Here is a 25,449-nt window from a genome sequence, read left to right on the forward strand (position 1 = left end):
TCACAGTTCATCTGAGTACCCAAGTACCTGTCACAGCCCATCTGAGTACCTGAGTACCTGTCACAGCCCATCTGAGTACCTGTCACTGCCCATCAGAGTACCCAAGTACCTGTCACCAGGCCATCAGAGTACCCGAGTACCTGTCACCAGGCCATCAGAGTACCTGTCACCAGGCCATCAGAGTACCCGAGTACCTGTCACCAGGCCATCACAGTACTCGAGAACCTGTCACCAGCCCATCAGAGTACCCGAGTACCTGTCACCAGCCCATCAGAGTACCCGAGTACCTGTCACCAGCCCATCAGCGTAACCAAGTACCTGTCACCAGCCCATCAGAGTACCCGAGTACCTATCTGCAGCCCATACATCATAGAATATACGTTGGAGTGTTTGCTTTCCAAAATGGGGTCATTTTGTGGGTAATTCCACTGTCCTGGTGCTCAAGGACCTTCAAAAGTGTGATAGGTAGGAATGAAATGAGATATGTAATTTATGCTCCTAGGACGCTGAAGGTACTACTTCAATGTTGGCAAGCTGTGTAAAAGTCTCACACATGTGGTGTCGCAATACTCAGGAGGAGTAGCAGAATGTATTTTGGGGTGTAATTTTTGCTATGTACATGCTATGTGTTAGAAATATCTCATAAGTTGACAACTTTGTGTAAAAAAAAAAAAAAAAAAAAAAGATTTTCTTTCTCTTTCCACGTTTTCTGAAGACTTGTTAAAAAAATTAACCGTTCAAAAGACTCATAATGCATCATAGAATATACGCTGGGGTGTTTGTTTTCTAAAATGGGGTAATTTTGTGGGTAATTCCACTGTCCTGGTACTCCAGGGCTTTCACAAATGTAATAGGTCGTTAGGAAAGTAGAGGTGTAATTTATGCTCCTAGAACGCCTGACGGTGCTCCCTGCATGTTGGGCCTCTGTATGTGGCCAGGCCGTGTAAAAGTCTCACACATGTGGCATTGCCATACTCGGGAGGAGTAGCAGAATGTGTTTTGGGGTGTCATTTTTGCTATATACATGCTTTGAGTTAGAAATATCTTATAAACTGACCATTTTGTGTAAAAAAAAAAAATACGTTTTAATTTTCTTTCCACATTTTTAAGGTGGCACAGTGGTGTAGTGGGTAGCACTCTCACCTAGCAGTAAAAAGGGTTGCTGGTTTGATCCCAACCACGACACTACCTGCCTGGAGTTTGCATGTTCTCCCTGTGCCTGCGTGGGTTTCCTCACAGTACTCCAGTTTCCTCCCACACTCCAAAGACATGCTGGGAGGTTAATTGGCTTCTGTCCAAAAAAAAAAATTGGCCTTAGTATATGAATGGGAGTTGTGGACCTTGGATTGTGGGCTCCTTGAGGGTAGGGACTGATGTGATGTATGTTTGGAGTGCTGTGTAAATTGACAGTGATATATGGGTACCTTAAATAAAAAAAAAAATAATAATAATAATAGAAGAGCATCTTAATGAGACACAATGTATAGGACAATTGTAGACATGCACCCACACACTGGATGGACTGGTGTCTTTATTCAACCTTACTAACTATGTAACTATGTTTTCCGAAGACTTGTGGAAAAAAATGAACCATTCAAAAGACTCATTATGCCTCATGGAATAGGCGTTGGGATGTCTGCTTTCCAAAATGGGGTCATTTTGTGGGTAATTCCACTGTCCTGGTGCTCCAGGGCCTTCACAAATGTAATAGGTCGTTAGGAAATTAGAGGTGTAATTTATGCTCCTAGAACCCCTAAAGGTGCTCCCTGCATGTAGGACCTCTCTGTGTGGCCAGGCTGTGTAAAAGTCACACACGTGTGGTATAGCCATACTCAGGAGGAGTAGCAGAATGTATTTTGGGGTGTAATTGGAAGTATGCATACGCTGTGTGTGAGAAATTTATTTTATTTATTTCAGGTACTTATATAGAGCCGTCAATTTACGCAGCGCTTTACATATACATTGTACATTCACATCAGTCCCTACCCTCAAGGAGCTTACAATCTAAGGTCCCTAACTCACATTCATACATACTAGGGACAATTTAGACAGGATCCAATTAACCTACCAGCATGTCTTTGGAGTGTGGGAGGAAACCAGAGTACCCGGAGGAAACCCACACAGACACAGGGAGAACATGCAAACTCCAGGCAGGTAGTATCCTGGTTGGGATTCGAACCAGCGACCCTTCTTACTGCTAGGTGAGAGTGTTACCACTACACCACTGTGTCGCCTGAGAAATAATTTGTTATTTTGACAATTTTGTGAAAAAAAATTCTTAATTTTCCCAAGAATTGTGGGAAAAAATTACAACTTCAAAAAACTCACCATGCATCTTACTAAATACCTTTGACTCTCTACTTTTCAAAAAGGGGTCATTTGGGGGGTATTTGTACTTTCCTGACATTTCAGGGCCTCCAGAAATGAGATAGGCCGTCAGTGCATCAGGTGTGATCAATTTTCAATGATTTGCACCATAGCTTGTAGACTTTTTTTTTCAAAATTTACGCTCTTTTTTCACTTATGTCGCAAAAAATAAAAAACCCAGTGGTGATTAAATACCACCAAAAGAAAGCTCTATTTGTATGAAAAAAATGCTAAAACTTATCTTTGGGTACAATGTTGCATGACTGAATAATTGGCATTCAAAATGTGAGAGCACTGAAAGCTAAAAATTGTTCTGGGCAGGAAGGGTGTATAAATGTCCTGTATTGAAGTGGTTAATTAAAGTGATTGTAAAGGCTCAATTTTTTAAAAAATAACAAACATGTTACACTTACCTTCTTTGTGCAGTTGGTTTTGCACAGAGCAGCCTGGATCCTCCTCTTCTTGGGTCCCTCTTTGCTGCTCCTAGCCCCTCCCTCCTTTGAGTGCCCCTCAGCCAGCAGCTTACTACAGGTCGCACCCAAGCTGAGTCAGAGCTACATGTATCCATTCAGACACGGAGCCCCAACCTGTCCCCTTCCCTCTCTTTCCCTGATTGGCTGACTGACTTGGATTGACAGGCGTGGGAGCCAATGGCGCTGCTGCTCTGTCTCAGCCAATCAGGAGGAGTGTCCTGGTCGGCTGAGGGGATTGTGGACATCGCTGGAGAGATAAGTGGCTCAGGTAGGTAATTAGGGGGGTGCTGAGGGGGCTGCTACACACAGGAGGTTTTTTATCTTAATGCATAAAATGCATTAAGATAAGAAAACCTTCTGCCTTTACAGCTCCTTTAAGCTTTGAATACAAAACTTGGAAGGTGATTGGTTTCTATGCAGAGCTGCACCAGATTTTGCACCATGTAGTTTTAGTAAATCACCCCCATAGTATGTCTCTTCTGCATTAAAAATCCTGCCTGTCTACCGTTTATCAATTACTAGCCTAGAGTTCCACTTTCAATTGATGACAGGGTCTCCCTAACCCCGAAGGACCAGGTACTGATATGGAAGGTCATATGTAGAGTGCTCTACAATCACTTTTAGAAATATAAAAAAAAGGTACAAATATAATACAATAGTAGATTATTCACATCTTTTATTTAGTAGTGAGAAAAGAGAAAGACAAAAAAAATATTTTCTGCGTGAACAGTCCAGATGTAAAAGGTGATTCATTGTGCTCTGACGCTTGTCAGTATTATAGTAATCCGGTCATTCATAACTGCCCGTAACAGTATGCAAATCACATGGAAGAATGTAAAACTAACAGTGATGCAATCTTTCATGTTTTCAATTCAGTTTCTACTATTACTGTCCATAATATCTCATTGTAAATTGATAAGTAATATTTACATGGTGAGAAAACAAATGTATGATATATAAATTGTGCATGTCCAGGGATATTACATTCTCATAGATTTAACTGATCTGAACAATCTCCAAAAAGACATTGTATTTGGTCAGGATAAAAAATAATATAACAATGATGTATCGTCTTCTTTTGATGTTTGCATCTAAGAGATTTATCTGTACCAAACATTTACAAATGTTTCCAGGCCACTCAGCTAGGAAAAATGGCAGCAGTCAATGTTCAATTATCAGCCCCGCTATGAGTGATGATTGGTCCAGGACATTACTTGAACACAACATGGCAGTGCTCTACACACCCCAAGTGAAAATAACAATACAGGGAGAAGAAAAGGAAACCCCTCTGAAAAAGAAATCACGGGCGGACCACGCTGCTTTGTACCAGGAAAAATATTTATTGCACAAAAAACAAAACCATACAAAAACTAGGCACCCACCACCAACACCTAGACTACATTAAAATAAGACAACGTTGTCTAAAGCTGGCCATACACCTATAGATTATCTGCAGATTTTCTATGGTTAGATGGAAAAAGTGCAACAGATTTCTCCATGTTCGCTAAACTGTGTGGATGGAGGAATCTCCCACTTTTTCCATCTAACCATAGAAAATCTGCAGATAATCTATAGGTGTATGGCCAGCTTTAGTAAAAGCAGCTGCGTCATGCATACAGCACGCACACATCATATACCCAATAAAGAATACAAAATAAAGTGCTAAAAATAGCTATTTAGTAAACACATAGATCCTAGTGCGTATCACCATAGATCAATGTGCATATCTTGTCACTGTATGTAGAAAGGAGAAGGGCCCCCTGCCAGGAGATTCTAGGGTATAGATTATAAAGTCCACACAATAAAGAGAAAACCCCCCACACAGGAACCCAACACTGGGTTAAGCTGGATTGCTATTTAGTGGCCTGATAATATATGCATGAAAAGCGACATAGATCATTGGTTGTAGATAATTTCAGGTGTTGTATATCTAGCCATTTAGCAAAACGAATCCGGTATGGGATTGTTCAATATTAAACAATGGGTGGAGGTTAGCTGCTGGTGAGCACAAGCAATTTATGCAAAGTTAGTAGAAAGTCTAGGGACTACAAGGTCTGCTCACCCAACCGTAGGTATAGGAGATATCCGGTCACTGACAGGTATTCCAGGTGTTTCCACTGAACTCCGCCGCCGGAATGAATTTCCTCACACCGCAGCATTCTAATCAGCTGGAACGCTCCGCCATCTCTCAGAAGTCCTGCAAGCTTCCCCAAGGGGTCTGCTGGTGTCAGTATGGCATTATCCCATCCAGGGATGCCGTTCAGATACCTCGTCCAAAGATCATTCCCACTGGATTCAAAGTGTGTCGTGCACATGCGCTTGCGTGACGCAGTGCATCATCCGTGACGTATAGAGCGTCACTCCTGTGGTGTCATTTCCGACATGTTTCACCCTATCATAAGGGTTTTATCATGGATGATTTTTGCCTCTACACACCCCAGCATGTTATCGTTTGCGGCCATGTTCCCAGCAGAGTGCTTAGTTTGTTTTCATCTAATCTCTTTAGCACCTTCAGCTCTCTCTTTTGAGGTTTTGATTGGTTCTTACTTGCTTTGCTCCAGAGTTTACTTTACTATATTTATTTGTCTTGTATAGATAACTCTGAAATTTTACAATCAACTGTGTTTGTGCAAAAGCTGTTTTTAAAATAAATGGGAAGTAAAAGTGGACTTAGTATTATATATTTAGCAAAATATAATGTGGCCTGGTGCACCCAGTGATGTGCCTCCATCCCTTCATTAATATATCCACACAACCAATGTATTTGTCCTGAGACTTTAAATGTGGCACAACACATACAACTAATAAATAACTAGTTTCCAACATTGTTGTTTTAATAAATGAATACATATTGCATACAGAAAGAGGATAACATGGTAACAAGCTGATTTGTAATGAATCCATATTAATTCCTTTTGTAGATAATTAAATATAATGTTGACATATACAATCCAACTGTCAATACATGATTAAAGCAAAAGTTGCATCCAAAAAGTTGATGCGTTTCATAACTCTTTGTTCACTTCTTCAGGAGTAGATGCATGTATTGTATCTGTAAGATAAAGCATCAGGCATGTACCATACCTAATGGTATTATATATTTTTTCATCTTACATGCATACATGTTAATTACCTGTCACAGAGATCACGTAACTTCTCATGACAACATTTTCATCCGCTTTCCTGCAGCGGACGGCATCATCTTTGTTCAGGTATCATCCAGTGTACACATCCTTAGAGAGCGTGTGGTACACCCCACATATTGCAGGCTGCACATAATGCAGGTGATTAGGTAGACTACATATTTTGTGCCACAATTTATATATTGCTTTATGGAAAATTCTTCCTCTGTAGCTTTTGAGGAGAAAGTCTTACCTAACATATTAAGATGGCAGTACCTGCAAGTCTTTATGTTGCATGGATAGCTCCCCCTACATGGCAGCCAGGTGGATTGGCATTTTTTGTCATGTGCAGCCTGCAATATGTGGGGTGTACCACACTCTCTCTAAGGACCCGAATAAGAGAACACTATTGTAATACAAATAATCCTAATGTTAAGCACATCTCCAATGTGACGTGTCACTTCAGAGATTGTCATCAAGGTGATGTCTCCTTATTTTATTCAGGGGACTAGAGAGGCTTTCACACTTGCCTAGAGGAAAAGATAGAGAAAGAAGGCTTTGGGGAAGAGAGGCCTTGTGGATTTTTAGATTAAAGACTAGAACTCCTCAGGGGTTAAACTTGAGATAGGATCTGGATCTGCATGTACATTAGGTTGCCTCTCTTCCTGTTTTTCTCCTCGCTGCATATAATTATAGTATGCTTTTGTCTATTATCTCCTTACCTCTCCCTTTAATACACAACTATTCAATCATCCTGTTATTACAACGTTTTTTATTCATGTGTTTTTTGTACATAGTTTTTCTATGATATCTGCTCGTGAAGTATAGTGGCTCCTCTGCTATTGCATCAGCTGTTTCAGTTTTTTGCAATTATATCCATCAATTAACCTAATTAGTAGGAGGAGCCTTTGATACTTTAGCCACTATATATCTCAAAGTTTCATGTCTTATTGTAGTTATGATTAACTAAGTCATGCAGGCTGAAACGCGTCAACTGATTGCATTTGCGTATTGTACACTGTGGTTTCCTAATTAAAAAGCGAAATTTTAGAGTAATAGTGGCTGTGCGGATCATCTTTATGGATCAGATGGATGCTGCATCCACCTAGGTAAGTATGATAAAAAACAAAAATCCCAAACTTCGCTTTTAATAGCATAATGACAAAAACAGAAACCTGTCTACAGAGACCTAATCAGTACCGCACTGACAAAGACAAAAACATATTCTAAATGTGTGCCTCATACTGACACACCCAGAAACATGCCCACAGAGATAGAATTGTTACTGTACTGGCAAAGACAGGAACTCGTCTTCAGAGAAGGAAATAATGCTATACCAACACAACCAGAAACATGTCCACAGAAAAAGAATTAGTACCAAGCTGACACAGCCACAAACATACCTGCAGAGACGGAATCAGTACTGTTCTGCTCCGATACCTAAGTTTGGCCTTGTTGCACTTTTCTCTTCTACCGCTAGGTGGCCGGGTACTTGGTGGTACTAGTTACGAGAAGGGCAACCCAAGGTCAGGTTATGCGTATATAGGGTATTTCAGCCAATGGGCAGGGGTTTTCTTGAATCCCTTGGCCTGCTGGGAGAACCTATATATTTGCGTGAGGTCAGGTGATCTGTGTTCTGTGCCACCTGGATGGCTGTCTGGGAGGACGTGTGTTGTATGCCCTGGGCTGCTAGGCCGGAGATTGGGCCTATCCCGGGGGCATCTAACAGAGAACCTGTCAGTGGTCGGAGAGTAGAAGGGACCAATCACCTTTACCAGAGACCACAGTGAGTAACTGAAGCAAGTATCGGAGCAGCATTCTCACCGAACAGGCACGGTGGAGAATCGGGAAACTTCAGGCGGTGATCAAGTCAGGGACCCACCCCGCGGAGGAGACGCTTTCAAGGCAGCCTTGTGAGTGAAGCCAGGGACCGAACCGGTTGGCAGGGGTGAAGCCTGAGAAGTATCTGGAGAAGTATCTGCCAAGCTAGGGACCCAGCAGGGAAGCGTGGGTGACGCTTGAGAGAGATACCCCCGCAAACCTTTGAGGAGCTCCAGGGATTCAGAGTCAGTGAATCAGAGGGTCCAGTGAGAGACCAGGAGCTCAAGGGGCTGAAGAACTACAAGTAGAAACGTAGTGAAGTAAAGAGGAGTGTAATAATTTGTGTTAGGAACTGTTAAAGACTGTTGCCATAGGAGACAGCAATCCAGCACGTGCAGATGTGGCGCCTTGCTGGTTGCCTTTCCCTGTACGGCTGTCCTCCTACTGAAGTCTCAGAGTCTGCCAATTGAAATTGCAACTGCTTAAGGGTGTCCTGGCCCTAACCCTCTTCCCCCTCAAAATATAAAAAGAACTGTTAAAGTGCTTGTAAACCCTTACAGACCACTTTGAGCTACAGGTAAGCCTGTAATAAAGCTTACCTGCAGCTACCCAGGATATCTCCTAAACCTGCACAGTTTAGGAGATATCCCTTGTATTTGCATGTGTCGACGTCATCAGCACATACGCACTGAAGCAAACTAAAGCAATGGCACGTATGTGCCGTTGCTTCAGTGAGTGTGCCATTACCGCACGCATGCATGGGAGTGACGTCATCGCGGCTCCGGCCAATCACAGCGCCGGAGCCGCGATACCTGGAAGAAACCCCGGGAGTGATGTCGCTTACCGGTGCTGTGTACAGGCACCGCAGCGAGGGTTTAGATCTCAGGTGAGTATTACATAATGAGCTAGTATGCTATGCATACTAGCTCATTATGCCTTTGTCTTGCAGGTGTTATTTTTTTTTTTATCTTTTCAAAATGGGTTTACAACCACTTTAAGAGATATAAAACCTCTTTTACATCCAAGAATTGTCTGGCGCCCAATAACTTTATCCACCTTGCACACACTATGCCTTACAACCCACCTTGTTGCCGTTGCTATCTGCAGCTGCGGTTATGTGCAGATTGCTGCAATAAATCAGTCCTGGGCGCAATCAATTTTTTTTTTTAACCGCACAAAACCCCAGGTAACGAAACCGTTGCTAAATGCAGTGTGTGAATGGGGCCATAGGAAAGCATTGTCTGAGTTTAGGTGCGGTAGATAACTTGATCTATCCATAGCTAAAAGCTGAATTCTATCCGCCCGTGTGAAAGGGGCCTTACTGTGTGTGACGTGTCAGGAATATATAGATTCAGAGTTGTAAAGTTCTTGAAAGTTTCACTTTATCCACATCTAGCTTCTTTACAGTTTGAGTTCACCTTTGTTTACCCTTATTCCTGGCTTTTTGTAGAGCACCTGCACTGCAGGACACACGATTGGCTCCTTGTGCTGCTTCTCTCTTCCTTCATAAATTACAGGCTGGTAACAGGTTAATCTAGGTACAAGCTACATAGCTTGTATTTAAAAAAAAAAAGTTATTAATGTGTGAATGATTAAATAACCTTTTACATCTGCCTGGAGTCCAGCTTTAAGCATGAGCTCTTGACATCAACATAGATGTGCGGAAACCTATGACTTTTCATTATGAACCCTAAAAGGTTTAAATAAATTACGTTTTCATTTTACTGCATTCTATAACTTCAAATCTGACTTCATTGTAAAGTATACAGTAACCCTTACACCCCTATCCCCCCAAGTGTAAAATGTTTTAGAATCAACCTAATATATCATTTTACAAGATCCATTATGGGCTCTCTGAGCCCTATAAAACATAACTTTTTTAATGTGTGTGTACATGCTCACCTTTCCAAGGAGGAATTATCTCCAATTTATATTCTGCTTTCAATCAGACTGTGGAGACCATGAAATGAAATGTATTCTAGCCTTCAAAACAGGCTTTAACTTTCAAATATATCTCCCCTAGTGGCACCTTGGTTGTATATTCACCAGCAAGGACAGCTTAGGTGAACATTGATCAAGATAATGGATAGGGTTTACACAGCATAATCAAAATAACACACTTTTAAAGTGGAAGTAAACGCTGCCTCTTTTTCTTTGTTCTGACCTGCAAAGTAAAGGCCTAATGTGCTAGTATGCATCGCATACTAGCACATTATGTGAAAATTAACTGCAAACGAAGCCCTCGTTGTCACCGCTGGCGGCTGCATCCATCTTCGCTCGCCTTCCTTCCGGATCTGCGCACTCCAGCTGTGTGCCTGGCTGGAGCCACGTGATGTCACTCACGCGAATGCGCGCGGGAGCCGCCGGTCACGGCACAGGACTCTGAAGAAACGGCGCGGGTGACGGTTCCTTCAGAGCACATGGGCCAATGACATCATCGGCGGTGTATACAGTAAATATCTCCTAAAAGGTGCAAGTTTAGGAGATATTCACAGTACCTATAGGTAAACCTTATAGGCTTACCTATAGATACAAACAATCCAGGGAAGTTTACTTCCTCTTTAAACACTTACAGACCGGCTTAATGACATGGCCATTTTAACGACCAGGATGCGGGCGCGCCTCCTGCAGCTCTTAAAGGAGCCGACGTACCCATACAGCGATTTGCGAGAATTTGCCACTTTGCCGACGTATATATCGGCATGAGCCGGTCGGCAAGTGGTTAATGTTGTACTTAATCTCAGGCTCAGTTCACACCTATGCTTTTTTTATTGCTTTTTGCTGAAACACACTACACTCCATTTAGCATAGTTTCCTATGGGAATGTTCACACCTATGGTTTTTTCAGGCGCTGCGTTTTTGGAAAGGGTCAGGGACCTTTTTAAAAGCAAAAACAGTGTGTTTTTGATTCAATAGACTTCAATGGAGAAGCTGCAGAAAAGCATGTAGTGCATTTTTGCCACGATTTTGCTGTAATTCGCGTTTTGCTTTTTTAATCCACCCAACAACAAATTAGCCGAAAAAAACCCCATAAAAATTGCAAAACGCATTAAAAAAAATGCATCAAAAACAATATTTTTTACTTTCTGCTACAAAACATATCCAATAAAAAATGAAAAAATATCATTTTTACATAGATTTAGATCAACATGTTTCGGCTACATATTTTTGGTAAAAAAAAGGGCATCCAATATGGGCGCCACCATCTTAGATGTGATATCAACAGACCCAGAAGACTCAGAGCTGTCACATACATGACACTGCATCTCCCCAAGGTAATACTTCAAATCTGGCCTGTTAGTGGGTCCTGAGGACAGGAGTTGAGAACTACTGCTCTATAGTATTACCTTTTATTCCTCCCCAGCAGCTACATATAAGGCCATGTAGGGAGTCTAGGGGAGGGGTGGAGAAACTAGGCCGGCACAGACAGTAATTAGACTCTTCCAAAAGGGAAGAGGGCTATGCTGTAGCAGGAAGGAGCGGGAACTGAGTATGGGCTAGGGAATCCACTGTTCCTGGAGCTGTCAAATACCTAAGAGTTTAAAGGCACATAGCAATTTAATGAAAAAAAGGTTATGGGATGGAATTACACTGCAAGTAACCATTTAAAATACTTGACTTCTCTGAGATTTTAACTGTAATTGTTACATTGATGACAGGTCCTCTTTAACACCAATAGAGCAGGTCCTAATGTAAATAGTCATGTGTAGAATGCTCTACAATCTCTTTCAGAGATAAAAAGAGGTACAAGAATGATACAATAGTAAATTATTCAAATCTTTTATTTAGTGGCCAGGAAAGGGAGAGACACAAAAAACAGTGCAGACGTAAAAGGTGATTCATTGTGCTCTGGGGCTTGTCAGTATCATAGTATTTATTTAGTATCATCTGGTCATTCAAAACTGTCCGTAACAGTATGCAAATCACCCGTAAAATTGCACAACTAACAGTGAGGTCTTTCATGTTTTCAATCCAGCTTCTACTAATGCTGTCCATAATATCTCCTTGTGAATTCATATATAATTTATGATATATAAATGGTGCATGTCCAGGGATATTACGTTCTCATAGTTTTAACTGATCTGAACAATCACCAAAAAGATATTTTATTTGATCAGGATAAAAATAAAATATAAAATAATATAATCATAATGTATCATGTTCTATGACAAATCCCCAGATGTATCTGTACAAAACATTTAAAAATATTAACAATCAGAAAAATTGTCTTGCGCTGTAAATATACTCAAACAAACATATATTCAAATGATCAAAATCATGTAGTGCTCATACACTGATGAGAATAAAGTGCTATAAGTGCAAAAAAAGAAATTCATCCATATATATACAGTACATCTAAAGTTGTAAACATGTGCATTCATAAATGATATTATTCAATAAAGTGCCAGGGGAGGTATACAGATTGAATATTTTCAAAAAAAAGTGCAGATTATTCTGTGCAAAGCATAAAAAACCTAAAATAATGTTCATTCAAAATGCCAAATCTTCAAATGTGGCATAAAATTGGTAAATGATATAGACAGAGGAATCCAAATTCCAAATACTGGTGGTGACACAGGTGGTCCACACATGCTTAATTACAGTCTAAAAGTGCTCCACGTGATCTCTTGTCCGTGCTCCACCATACATAATAATGAATGGACGCTTACCAGATAAGGAGACCCCAAACGAGGTTTAGCCACGCATTCGTGGGCAACACCCCCCACTGTGGGTATGCTGGTAACACTCCCTTCATAGGACCCGTATGTTAGATGTGTCATCCAAAAGATCACCCGATAATGCGGCCGATTGGTTGTTGTCATTCATTAACCAGGCATGTGTATAAAAAAGGAACACAATTGCTCATTGTGCAATTTGCAAGCATTAGAAATTCTACTCACAAGTAAAATGAATACATCAGGCATTCAGAAATTATCATCCTCAATCTCCATTGCCCCTGTGGCGAAGTCTATGTATAAATGTACGTCCGGTTGGAGGACATAGCGGTGACTTCAGCACACCTGTCGGGGCGCAGGACGATAATTTCTGAATGCCTGATGTATTCATTTTACTTGCCCACTAATGCGTGGCTAGATCTTGTTTGTTTGAGTATATTCACAACACAACTTTTTTTGATTGTTATGTTTTAGTATTGGGATGTGCAATACAGTGAGTGCAGCTGTTTATTATTCATTCATCATTGATTTTAGCACAGATTATTTTTTTGTTTATTTAAAAATATTACCAGGCCACTCAGCTAAGACATGGCAGCAGTCAATGTTCAATTATCAGCCAGGCTATGGGTGATGATTGGTTCAGGACATTGCTTGAACACGGCATAGCAGTGCTCCACACACCCCAGGATGTTGCTGTCATGTTCCCAGTGGAGTGCCTAGTTTGTCTTCATTCAATCACTTTAGCACCCTCGGCTCTCTCTTTTGAGGTTTTGATTGGTTCTTTTGCTCAGGTGTTTACATTTTTATTTTGTCTTGTATAGATATAATTTTTACCATCAACTGTGTTTGTGCAAAAGCTGTTTTTTTTCTTAAAGTAAATGGAAAGTAAAAGTGGACTTTTTTTTTTTTTTCATGTTACATGCATAAATGTTAATTACCTGAGATCACAGAACTTCCTATGACAACGTTTCCATCTGATTTTCTCCAGGGGATGGCATTATCTTTGTTCAGGTATCATCCAAGGTACACATTCATGTCCTGGACAGAGATTCTGCCTCAAAGGTGACACATGAATGTAAATCCTGGTGTCAGTGCAGTTTTTGGCTGAGTTGACTAATGTCTGAGGCCAACTGTTGCTGCCATCTCGACCTTGCTACTATTACTATGTTTCAATCTAATCACTGGGTAGAAGAGACTAAGGAAATGTTTCTTCCTGCCTAGGTCCAGATTTATCATTTTTTATTATTTTAGACTAGCTGCCTTGTGCTGATTCCCATTCTCAACATCTGCTTTTGATGCCCCCCTCCCCAAACATGCCACCAACGCAAACCATAAACATGTCTACAGAGACATATTCAGTACCATACTAAGGCCGGCCATACAAGGTGCATATTTCTTTCCTACATCCACAGGTTGCAAGAAAGGGATTTGCATGATTCCCCCATCAACACAAGCAGTGCTGACAGAGGAATCAGCTATTGTCTTCTCCTGGTGGGGGGTGGGCAGGGAAAGCTGTCCATGACGGGAGAAGATAGTGATCATTGCTAGCGGCTATAACAGTCGCTAGCGATAATCGCAAGAGAATTTGACAGGCTGGTTGTACCCAAGTTGATCGATCGATAAACTGGGTACATTCAGCCTGCCCATTAATGGTTCGAATCTTGGCCAGTTCCTGCTGAAGTGGCCAAGATTCGAACCGTGTATGGCCAGCCTAACACAGACAAATATGAGTCTGCAGAGACACAATTAATAGCATACTGACAAAAATAGAAAACTGTCTATAGAGACCTAATCAGTACTGCACTGACAAAGACAAAGACATTCCCTGAGACAACTGGTACCATACTGACATACCCAGAAACATGCCCACAGAGATAGAATTGCTACTGTACTGACTAAGACAGCAACGTGTCTCTAGAGATGCAATGCTATATCGACACAACCAGAAACATGTCTATAGAAAAGAAATTAGTACCACACTGACACAGCCACAGACATACCTGTAGAGACGGAATCAGTACTCCACTGACACGGACAATAGAGATCACAGTGTGAATGCACAGGAGCACAAGAGAAGGCTCTGTGGCTTTAGGCAGATTCCACCAAAAAGATCTAGAAGAGGGTACAGAGAAATATGTTGCTAATTAGGAATGCAGGGGGAGGGCATCAAGCCCTACTAACAATATGTGCATTTCCCTATGTAGCCCTGTTATAGGGGGTCATATGAAGTTTCCCTCTCCACACACCCTATGGCGCTAACCTGCAGGTAACCCAAATGAGCCAGAGCCTTCGCTAAAGGAAGAGTGGACTATGAATATATAATTGGCAGTGCCTCAACCTAGAACACGGCTCCTGCGTATGTAGAGATGATCCCTTTCTAGAACAATAACTAGTAACTCACCCAAAATAACTGACAGCAGTAGTAATAATACACCCAGCAGTGGCGGCTGGTGACGTTTTAGGATGGGGGGGCGCCAGGCCTCGCCCTTCCTTTTTTGACCTCTCCTACTTCTCATAAGCCCCACCCCTTATATAATCCACCAACTCCGTACCCTGTATTCCACTCGCTTCCACCCATAGTGTCAGGACTCTCACAGGACAGAGTATACAGCCCCAGAATCACAGGACAGAGTATACAGCTCAGCATCACAGATACGGTATGTAGATCAGCATCACAGATAGGGTATATAGATCAGCACCACAGATAGGGTATATAGATCCGCACCACAGAGGGTATATAGATCTGCACCACAGATAGTATATAGATCAGCACCACAGATAGTATATAGATCAGCATCACAGATAGGGTATATAGATCAGCACCACAGATAGTATATAGATCAGCACCACAGATAGTATATAGGTCATCACTACAGATAGTATATAGATCATCACCACAGATAGTATATAGATCAGCATTACAGATAGTATATACTGTAGATCATCACCACAGATAGTATATAGATCATCACCACAGATAGTATATAGCACCTCCCCGTGGGTGGCTCGTGGCTGCCAGCACCTACCCCCCGGCTTGAGGCACACTCACAGCAAACCCTTTACCCCCTCGCTCGCGGCTGCCAGCTGACAGGAGGTCATCTGTGGTGATGATCTGTAATGCGGCACTCTTACAGCAAACCCTCCACCCCCTCGCACGGCTCGCAGCTGACAGGAGGTCAGGTGGTTTACTATCACAATGGAATATTCTTCTGTAAATAGGCCCCGCTCGGGCCGTGTGATCCATTCACTAAGCGTCGGTGTCACTTCCGGCTTCTTACTGGCACAGAGCAACCAGAAGTGACTACGTGAGAAAGCACCGCCCATGTCCTATCAAAACATAGTCAGTGAAGAATGACATGGAGGTGAACGAATGGGAGTGTTGCGGCACATAGCATTGCGCCACAATGCAGCAAATATCCCCACAAATGAAGTGTCTCGTCTCCAATCACGCAATTGCATTGACGTCAGATTTCCCATAGTGCACTGTGTCCGCACCCAAACACAGTGCACTGAAAGGACCTTTTTTATTTTTTTTATTTTTTAAAGGGCCTTTTTTTATTTTTGTTGTCAGTAGCTTTGGTGGGGCGGCACCCGTGCGCCCCCTATGTACGGGCCAATTGACACCCAACATAGATTTATGAAAGTAAAGATATGCAGACATACCAGCAGGTGATTAGTTTAACTTTATATATGATATGAAGTGATGACATTACATACAACCAAAGCAATAACAGGAAGAATGTACAAATGTCTGAGAAGAACAGTGTATATATAAATATATCTATATCTATATCTATATATATCCGGATATATAACTAAAGGCCTTTAACCCTAATACCTACAATTAGGCACTGTGGCACAGTTCAGTTGCAGGGGCCCCTGATGAGCTGGTTTGCAAGGCGTAGCACAATCCTAAAGACTATAGGCTATCAATGCTATTGGGCCTCTACCTATCTAAATGGCCATCAAAAGCCTATCCTGTCGCTACCCTGAGCTGTTTACTGTTCCCTAAGCTACTACTAGCTAGGAACCACCAAGACCAAAAAGGGACACTGTTGCTTTAAATAATGAAGTGGCAGATATACACTTGAACGCAAACCAGTCACTTGATAGGTTATAATCAAATGAGCTTTGCTCTCATACACTTGAGAATAACCCAAGTATATTGTAGTATGCAAATAGAAAGTTTCAGTGAATCAGAGAAGCCTCTGACAGCTATCTCTGATTTCCACACAGGAGTGACAGTAATATAACAAACAGTGAGCTACACAGTGCAGTAACACTTACCTATTGTCCCCCTTTCAGTCTGGAAGGATACAGAACAAAATTAGCCTGCAGCACCTTCTGGCTTTCTCAGCATGTGACTGGCCATACTCTCCTTCCTTCTCTTCCTGTAAGACATCCACATATATAGCCTTGAGGGGGTTCCTGACCCTTAAGCTTCTGACCCTTAAGCAGGGGCAGGAAACAGCCTCTTAACAGGAAGAAATAGTTTGTAATAAGAAATCTATGCTAGGTACCAGGCATGAATGTAAACAACCTCACAGACAGTGTACAAAAGAACACTTCCCTACACCTATGAAAAAAAAAAAAAGAAAACAGGTCCTCGGGCCCAAGCACCACAAATATTCCTAACACACCTTTGTGCAACTGGCCCTCCTGAAAAGTCTCTATACCCCCATTCCTCAATGTGTTGCAGTGATACTGTTCTCTTCACTGTGCTACTAAAGGTTTGCTCACTGCTGTATAGTTGCTGGAGCTGGTGACAGTATAATGCTTTCTCCAAGCTGCCTGAACAGAGGTGTGCTGACAGCTCTGCAATCATGTCAGCACACCTCTGGTTAGGAAATTTTCAGCCAAGGCTGAAAGTATCTCAATGACTACTGTAATAAACTGTTACTGTGTGTGACATGTGAGGAATATATGCATTCAGAGTTGTACAGTTTTAAAAAGTTCCACTTTAAATTGCTGCACGCTGGTAGAACTTCTATCCCTTAGTGAGTGGGCTAACAGAGACCGAACCAAGGACCATTCATAAGTTTCCATACTGGACGTTTTCTTTTGAAGTCCCAACCTTGATTGATTGGAGAGGATAGACACTGACCCTGGTCTCGACCACCTGGAGGGGCTTTCCTCCTCCTTCCCACTTTTCCCATGCCCATTAGAGCATTGCTCATGGATCTGGACATATCCTCCTAGGGAACTATAATTGGCTGACACTCTTTATAGCCCAATTAGGGTAATCAATTTTATGTTCCTGCTATGGTCACACAATACCCTATGACTCTGGTCCACCTTTGGGAATCTCACATTCAATTGATTCAGCACTTCTTTCTTCTTGAGCATTCTGTATCAGCAACATGCAGCATTCATAAGACTCCTGAGGAAGCCTATACAGTGAAACATGTTGAGCGGAAGCTGCTGTACTGCTGTTCAAAATCACATCTTGTGTGATGGTTTTTATAATCATTTTTAATTTGATATGAAAGAAAATGTATGTTTTATTGAATTTCACCTATTGTGTGAATTGGTGGTTTATGGCACCTTAAAAGTCCCATTTTGCTTTAACACTTTGGTTTTTACATATGTGGGATGTGGTGCCTTTTGGCCCTTCACTGCCCGTCTCACTGAATTCACTTTAAATTGCTGTTTATTTCTCCGTTAGTGTCATGAAATGGTTCACCCGTTGGTGTCACTGTCGGTCTCTTGGATCGCAGTACCAGTGTCCACCAGCGGGTGTCTTCCAACATCCAGGACTTGTAATAAGAGGACTCACCTGCTGGTGGCACTGTTGCATCCTTGGGCCGTAGTACCGGTGTCCACCAGCGGGTGTATTCCGGCAGTGTGGAGCAGGCAGCACCTTCTGCGCTCAGGTGTAACGTGAGGTCAAATCACTGCAGTCTGATAAATACCCGGCAAGCCCTCATATACCTGCCTTGGTGTCTCTCTCCCTGCATTCTGACCTTGCTGCCTGCTATTTTGACCTTAAGCCTGCATCTGCCCTGCCCTGACCTGATCAGATCCAAACCCTATCCCAAGCCATTCCTGGTTCTGTCCCTTCTGTTTCCTGGTTACCTTCGATCCCTGCCCTGCATCCCATCCATCCATCCTCTCCCTGTTCTGTTGGTTTCCCCTCCTTACCATCTGCTGATCTCCCGGTGTATGACCTTGGCCTGGCTTCTGTTTACGGTTCCAGTATCTCCCATTTTATTGTACATACTATTTTGTTGTTTGTGGGTCTTGTGGTTGATTGTGCACTGTTATATTCACTTACCTGTCATTTATGTAAATAAACACCATTTTTATTCACTTATATATGTTTCTGGCTTCTTCTGTGCAGTCCACACAGTCTGGTTTACTAATTCCCTGATAGAGACATTTTGCTGGAGTGGTTTTGATAAGCAACATCTAACCTGATTTTCTTTTCCTCTCAGCATTATCCAGATTTACGTTCTTTACAGTTTGAGTTCACACTTGTTTACCCTTATTCCTTGCCTTTTGTAAAGCACCTGCACTGCAGCACACCCAATTGGCTCCTTGTGCTGCTTCTCTCTTCCTTCTTTGATCTGTACAGGGACTGCAAGAGGCTGGTAACAGGTTAATTTAGGTACAAGCTACATAGCTTGTATTCAAAACATAAGTAGTTATTCATGTATTAATGATTACAAAACCTTAATTTAGGCATTTTATATCTGCCTGGAGTCCAGCTTTAAATATGAGATCTTGACTAAGCCATCCATCAATATAGATGTGCTGAACGCTATGACTTTTCTATGTGAACCCAAAAGAGTTTAAATAAATTAGCGAATTTTACTTCATCATATAACTTCAAATCTGACTTCATTGCAAAGTATAACTCTTACACCCCTGTCCCCCCAAGTGTAAAACGTTTTAGAATCAACCTAATATATTACATTTTACTAGGGCCATTATGGGCTCTCTGAATGTGTGAATACATGCTCACCTTTACAAGGAGGAATTATCTCCAACTGATCTCCAATTGCAATTGATATTCTGCTTTCAATCAGACTGTGAAGACCATGAAATTAAACTTATTCTAGCCCTTGAAACAGACTTTAACTTTCAAATATATCTCTCCTAGTGGCACCTTGGTTGTATATTCAGCAGCAAGGACAGCTTTTAGGTGAACATTGATCAAGATAATGGATAGGGTTTACACAGCATGATCAAAGTAACACACTTTTAATGTCGTACTTCATCTAAATGTTGTCTGGAATGCAACAATAGAGGAACCACTGTACACACACAGTGGCAGTGTCTAAGCTTATACCTTTAAAAAAATCATATGATTATTTGAGACAATTGGTCTTATTCAGTAAAGAGTACACATTATTAATTTTAGTAACCAACTAAAAATCACACTGCCTAACTTGGACAAGTTGAATTCAGATTGGTCTCCATGGGTCACTCATTTAAAACTTATCTCTATCTTTCTTCACTTTAAATAGTTTGCATGGGCCAAGCTGGCCCAAACATTTCCTTTACTGATTGCTGTAGTCAGTGCTGTATCATACTGTATGTAGCATTAGTTACATACAGTACAGAGCGCTGCGTCGGTGGAATGGTATCCGTAGCAGGAACAATAGCAAGTTGGGCTAATATCATGTACCTGAGGGAGACTGGAATGTGATGGAGGCCTCCCTTGCTCCTCCCGCCTACACTCCTGAAAGTGGGAACAGAAGTGTAAAGGCAAGGATCGACACGAGTGCCGGGTAGCTGGCTGGTGATGTTCCCTCCGAAGGTGGGTAGAGCTGGCAGTCACAATCCTTGGAGCAGGAAGCGGAAGCAGCTGGGCACCAGAGCGTGGACAGGAGCAGAACTAGGGGAAGAGCAGTAGTCAGCAACAACCGGGTCAGCATGCAAAAAGGAAGTCCAGAGGGCAGGCCAAGGTCGGGTAACAGCCAGGCAATGCGGTACCAAGTCAGCAGGCAGATCAAGTCCAATAAACAGGCCGAAGTCAAGATACCAGGTAACAAAGTAAAGGAGCAAGCAGAGGGGAAGTCCAAAGACGAGCCGGGTCATACACGAAAAAATGGAACACTGGATCAGGACTTGGTGGTTCAGGAAGTAGCTGAAGATCATCTAGCACTTGTTTGCAGTAACAGAGTAGTTTAAATAGGCCACTGGGCACCAAGTGCTAATTGGTGTGTGGACTCGCGCGTCCATGCGTGCGCACCCGCACACTCGCATGCGCACCAATGTGCGCATGCGCACATACCCGTGCACAACAAACTGGAATTGCGGGCATTCTGTTGGTCCTTTGCTCATGAATATTAGCATGGGTGCAATGTGTGCGAGCATGAGCAGGTATCTGCACTGGCCTTTTGGTGGTGGAGGTCTGGTTTACCTTAAAGCTAAGCACCTATCCTTTATTCACAGGAAGCCTTCCTCTGATTGGCTGAGGTGTAGTGGCGGACGGAAGATGTCACAAGCTCCACCTTAGCCATTCACAGGTAGACTTGTATTTTGTTTTTATAAAAACACAAGGCTTCCTGTGAATGACTGAGAAGCACTCAGCCTTGCTTGATTTTGCTCTGACAGCAGACAGGAACTCCCCAGACCAGCTTGAACTAAACAAACTATTTAAAGTATAAGGAAAGTAGAGTTATGCCGCGTACACACGAGCAGAATGTCCGACAGAAAAAGTCAGACGGAAGCTTTTCATCATCTATTCCGATCATGTGTATGCCTCATTGGACTTTTTTTTTTTTAAATTCTGACGGACCTAGAAATGGAACATGTTCTAAATATTTCCGACTGAACCAATTCCTATGGGGAAACCTGCTCGTCTGTATGCTGTTCCGACAGACCAAAAACGATGCATGCTCTGAAGCAAGTACGAAACGGAGCTATGGGCTACTGGCTATTGCACTTCCTTTTTCTAGTCCCGTCGTACGTGTTGTACGTCACCGCGTTCTGGGTGGTCAGACTTTGGTGTAAATGTGTGTAGGCAAGACTGATTGAGCGGAATTCCATTGGAGTTCCGTCTGAGAAACCTTCGGAGTTTATTCCGACGGCAAAACCAGTCGTGTGTACAGGGCATTAGACTTTAAGGAGTAGTAAACATACTGAATAAGGCTGGATTTGCATGATTAGTCCAGAAAACCCCACCTGTATTATTACTTTGAAGCATATCACTAAAAAAGACTTTCCAATGATAGCTTAAAGTGGTTCTAAAGACTTAAAGTGATTGTAAACCTTCGTTTTTTTTTTTTTTTTAATGACAAACATATCATACTTACCTCCATTATGCAGTTCGTTTTGCACAGTGTGGCCCCGAACCTCGTATTCTGGGGTCCCCCGGCAGCGCTCGCGACTCCTCCTCTCATCGGTAAACCCCCTGAGAGAAGCGCTCTCCCGGGGGTTTACCTTGTGAGCGCTCCTGGATTTGATTGGCAGCAGCGGGAGCCAATGGCTGCGCTGCTATCAATCTATCCAATCAAGAGCCGAGAACCCCAGGCAAAGAAGGTGAGCTGGTCTCGACTGAGAGTAAAAGGAGGGGAGGGCTGGGGGGCCAGTCACTGTCAGAAGTTTTTTCACCTTAATGCATAGGATGCATTAAGGTGAAAAAACACGAGCGTTTACAACCTCTTTAAAGTGGTTGTAAACCTCGGACATGAAATATGAACAAAGCATATCTCTCCATAGTGTGCACTTGTCTCAATTAGAAGCAATAAGTGTCATTTCTATCTGCTGCTTCTTTGCTCTGCTATCAGCATGAGTCAATTCTGATAAGTTTTTCTGACACCAAGAGAAAGAAGGTGAGAACAGAGGGAGCTCCAGCTGATTGACAGCCTCAGCTGTGTTCCTGTGTGCTGTGTTAGATGGAGGGGAGGGCAAAGCTCTCCTCACTGAACTCTGCAGAGTGTAACTTCAGCTCTCCACCCCCTTTATGAAGCTTTATGAATTTTGGACTTTGAAGGGATGTAGAGGAAGGAAGACTGCAGATAAACAGGTACAACGTATATAGGAAGATTTTTTTCATCTCTATGTATCACCTGAGGCCAGCCACTTCACTGGGTATATGTAAGGACACAGGGGCAGCTTGGGAGTTAGCCCACACATCTGCCCTCACAGCAAACACTTGCTATGGATGCAGACACAGAGGGGGGCGAGACAAGAGTGTCAGCAGGGGACCCCAGAAGAGGAGGTTTGGGGCTGCTCTGTGCAATACCATTGCACAGAGAAGCAGGTGAGTATAACATGTTTATTATTTTAATTGAAAAAAACAAAATTGCCTTTAATAATGCTTTAACCACTTCCTGCCCGTGGTATGCAGAATGACGGCTGGGCGGTGGTTCAGTTATCCTGACTGGGCAACATATGACATCCAGCAGGGTAATAAGCCAGCATGCGCCCGCAGGAGGCACGCAATGCAGCGATCGGTGGCGTGGTGTGTCAGTCTGATACACTACATCTCTGATCTTGGTAAAGAGCCTCTGACGTAGGCTCTTTACCACATGATCAGCTGTGTCCAATCACAGCTGATCACAGTGTAAATAGGAAGAGCTGTTTATCGGCTTTTCCTTCACTCGCACTGACAGACGCGAGTAGAGAAGAGCCAATTGCCTGCTCTCCTGACTGGGGGTCTGCGCTGATTGATTATCAGTGCAGCCCCCCCCCGAGGATGCCCACCCAGGACCACCAGGCATGCCCACCTAGGATCACCAGGTATGCCAATCAATGCCCATCAGTGATGCCTGCCAGTGCCTCCTGATCAGTGTCATTTGTGTCAGTGTCATCTATGACAGTGTCATCTATTAGTGCCGCCCATCAGTGCCACCTATCAGTGCCCACCAGTGCCATCTATCAATGCCACCTATTAGTGCCCAGTGTCACCTATCAGTGCCCATCAGTGCCGCCTATCAGTGCCCATCAATGCTGCATATCAGTGCCACCTATCAGTGCCCATCAGTGACAGTGGCGGCTGGTACTCAAAATTTTTGGGGGGTGCAAGCGAACTGAAAAATTCTGAAAAATACTAAAAACAAAAACATCAATTGCAGCCACTGTGCCATCAAATGCAGTCAACTGTGCCCATCATATGCAGCCAACTGTGCCCATCATACGCAGCCAACTGTGCCCATAATATGCAGCCAACTGTGCCCATCATATGCAATCACTGTGCCCAGAAAATGCAGCCAACTGTGCCCATCATATGCAGCCAACTGTGCCCATCATATGCAGCCAAATGTGCCCATCATATGCAGCCTACTGTACCCATCATATTCAGCCACTGTGCCCATCATATGCAGCCAAATGTGCCCATAATTAGCAGCCAACTGTACCCATCATATGCAGTCAACTGTGCCCAGTAAATGCAGCCAACTGTGCCCATCATATGCAGCCTCTGTGCCCACCCACCTGCTTGCCTGCCCACTCGCCCACCTGCTGTCTTCCCGCCACTTACCCCATTGTGGTGGTGGGTCAGGCAGCGGGTGATGGCGGCGAGCTGTGGGACAGGTAGTAAGTGTTAAGCGATGGCTCCTGTGTCCTCCTGTGCCTCTTCTTCCTGTTCTGCTAGGCGGCCAATGGGATCGCCTCTGTCTTCAACCAATCAGGTGATGGGTATTAGATCCATGCCTCTTGACTGGCGGAGAGGCGGTTCACTATTAGATTAGCAAAATTTTATTTGCTTTGCTAACACACCTGGGTGGACTGCGAGCGCAATGCTCTGTGCTCGCAGTTCACCTTTTCTGAAGCCTATTAGAGCCTTTGGCTCTAATCAGGTGCTTCAAAACAAATCAATGTTAATAGATTCTTCAATGTACAGTAATGTCGGAAGTATTTTTACAGCAGTCGCTGACATGTCTTCAGATTATAATTGGCCACATACAGGAACCAATCTCGTATTGGAACAATTGGTTCGATCACATAAAAGTCTTTGGAGTCAGACCAAAATTGATACAGGTTTGTTTAAAGACATTGAAATAGAAATTGAGGGAAAAGATCCTAAGCCTCAAATTCAAAATAAGTTGTCACAAGAATCAATAAGTCCAGTTTCTGACATTGTACAATCATTTTTACAACAAGGAATATTAAAGAAGACACAATCAGCGGTGAATAATTGTATTTGGCCTATCAAGAATGCTGATGATTAGTATTCTTTATCAGTTGATTTAAGATCACTGAATAAATGCATTACACATAACAAACCTATTGTCCCTAATTTAAATTTAATGTCACACCTGGATGCCAAGGCCAATGTATTTTCAGTACTGGAAATTGCCAATAGTCATTTTTCAGTACCATTACCTAAAAGCTGTCAATATAAACTTGCCTTCAGCTTTAATAAAGAAATTTATGCATTCACAGGAATGATTCGAGAATTGGATATTAGTGACGGTTTAGTGCACGAGTGCTTGGAGAAAGTATTGTCAAAATTCTCTAGACCAGAATGTATTTTCCAGCATGTGGACAAGTTTTTGTTGTCTACACGGAGTATAGAGGAACATATCACTCTTTTGTCTAAGTTATTTACTCTGTTACAAACAGCAGGGCTGAAACTAAAAACAGAGTCATTACAGTTAATGAAAAATCAAGTAGAATGCCTTCATATGCAAATTAGTCATGGACAGAGACAGTTATTACAGGAAAAAGTTAGAAACATTTCTGATATTCCAATTCCAACATCTTCAAGGCATTTTATCAATTTTTGAGTGAAGTAAATTGTTGCAAAGAGTTTTTTACAGAAATATGATGATAAAGTTAAACCAGTATTTGATTTCTTGAGACAAAAAGCTGTTGTTTTCGATCAATGGGGTCAAATCCAGACAGATGCCTTTGAAATGTTGAAAAGAGATTTGCAGAAAACTCCTTCATTGAATACAATCGAAATTGGTGTGTCAGTGCCTGTTGTTTTGCATATTGATGTATCTGAGAATTAAATTTCAGTCACTTTGTCTCAATTAAAAGAAGGTGAGCAGAAAATTATAGTTTTTTTCTCCAGAGGTTTGACAAATATGGAAA

Source organism: Aquarana catesbeiana, linkage group LG02 (assembly GCF_042186555.1).
Source record: "Aquarana catesbeiana isolate 2022-GZ linkage group LG02, ASM4218655v1, whole genome shotgun sequence".
Taxonomy (NCBI): domain Eukaryota; kingdom Metazoa; phylum Chordata; class Amphibia; order Anura; family Ranidae; genus Aquarana; species Aquarana catesbeiana.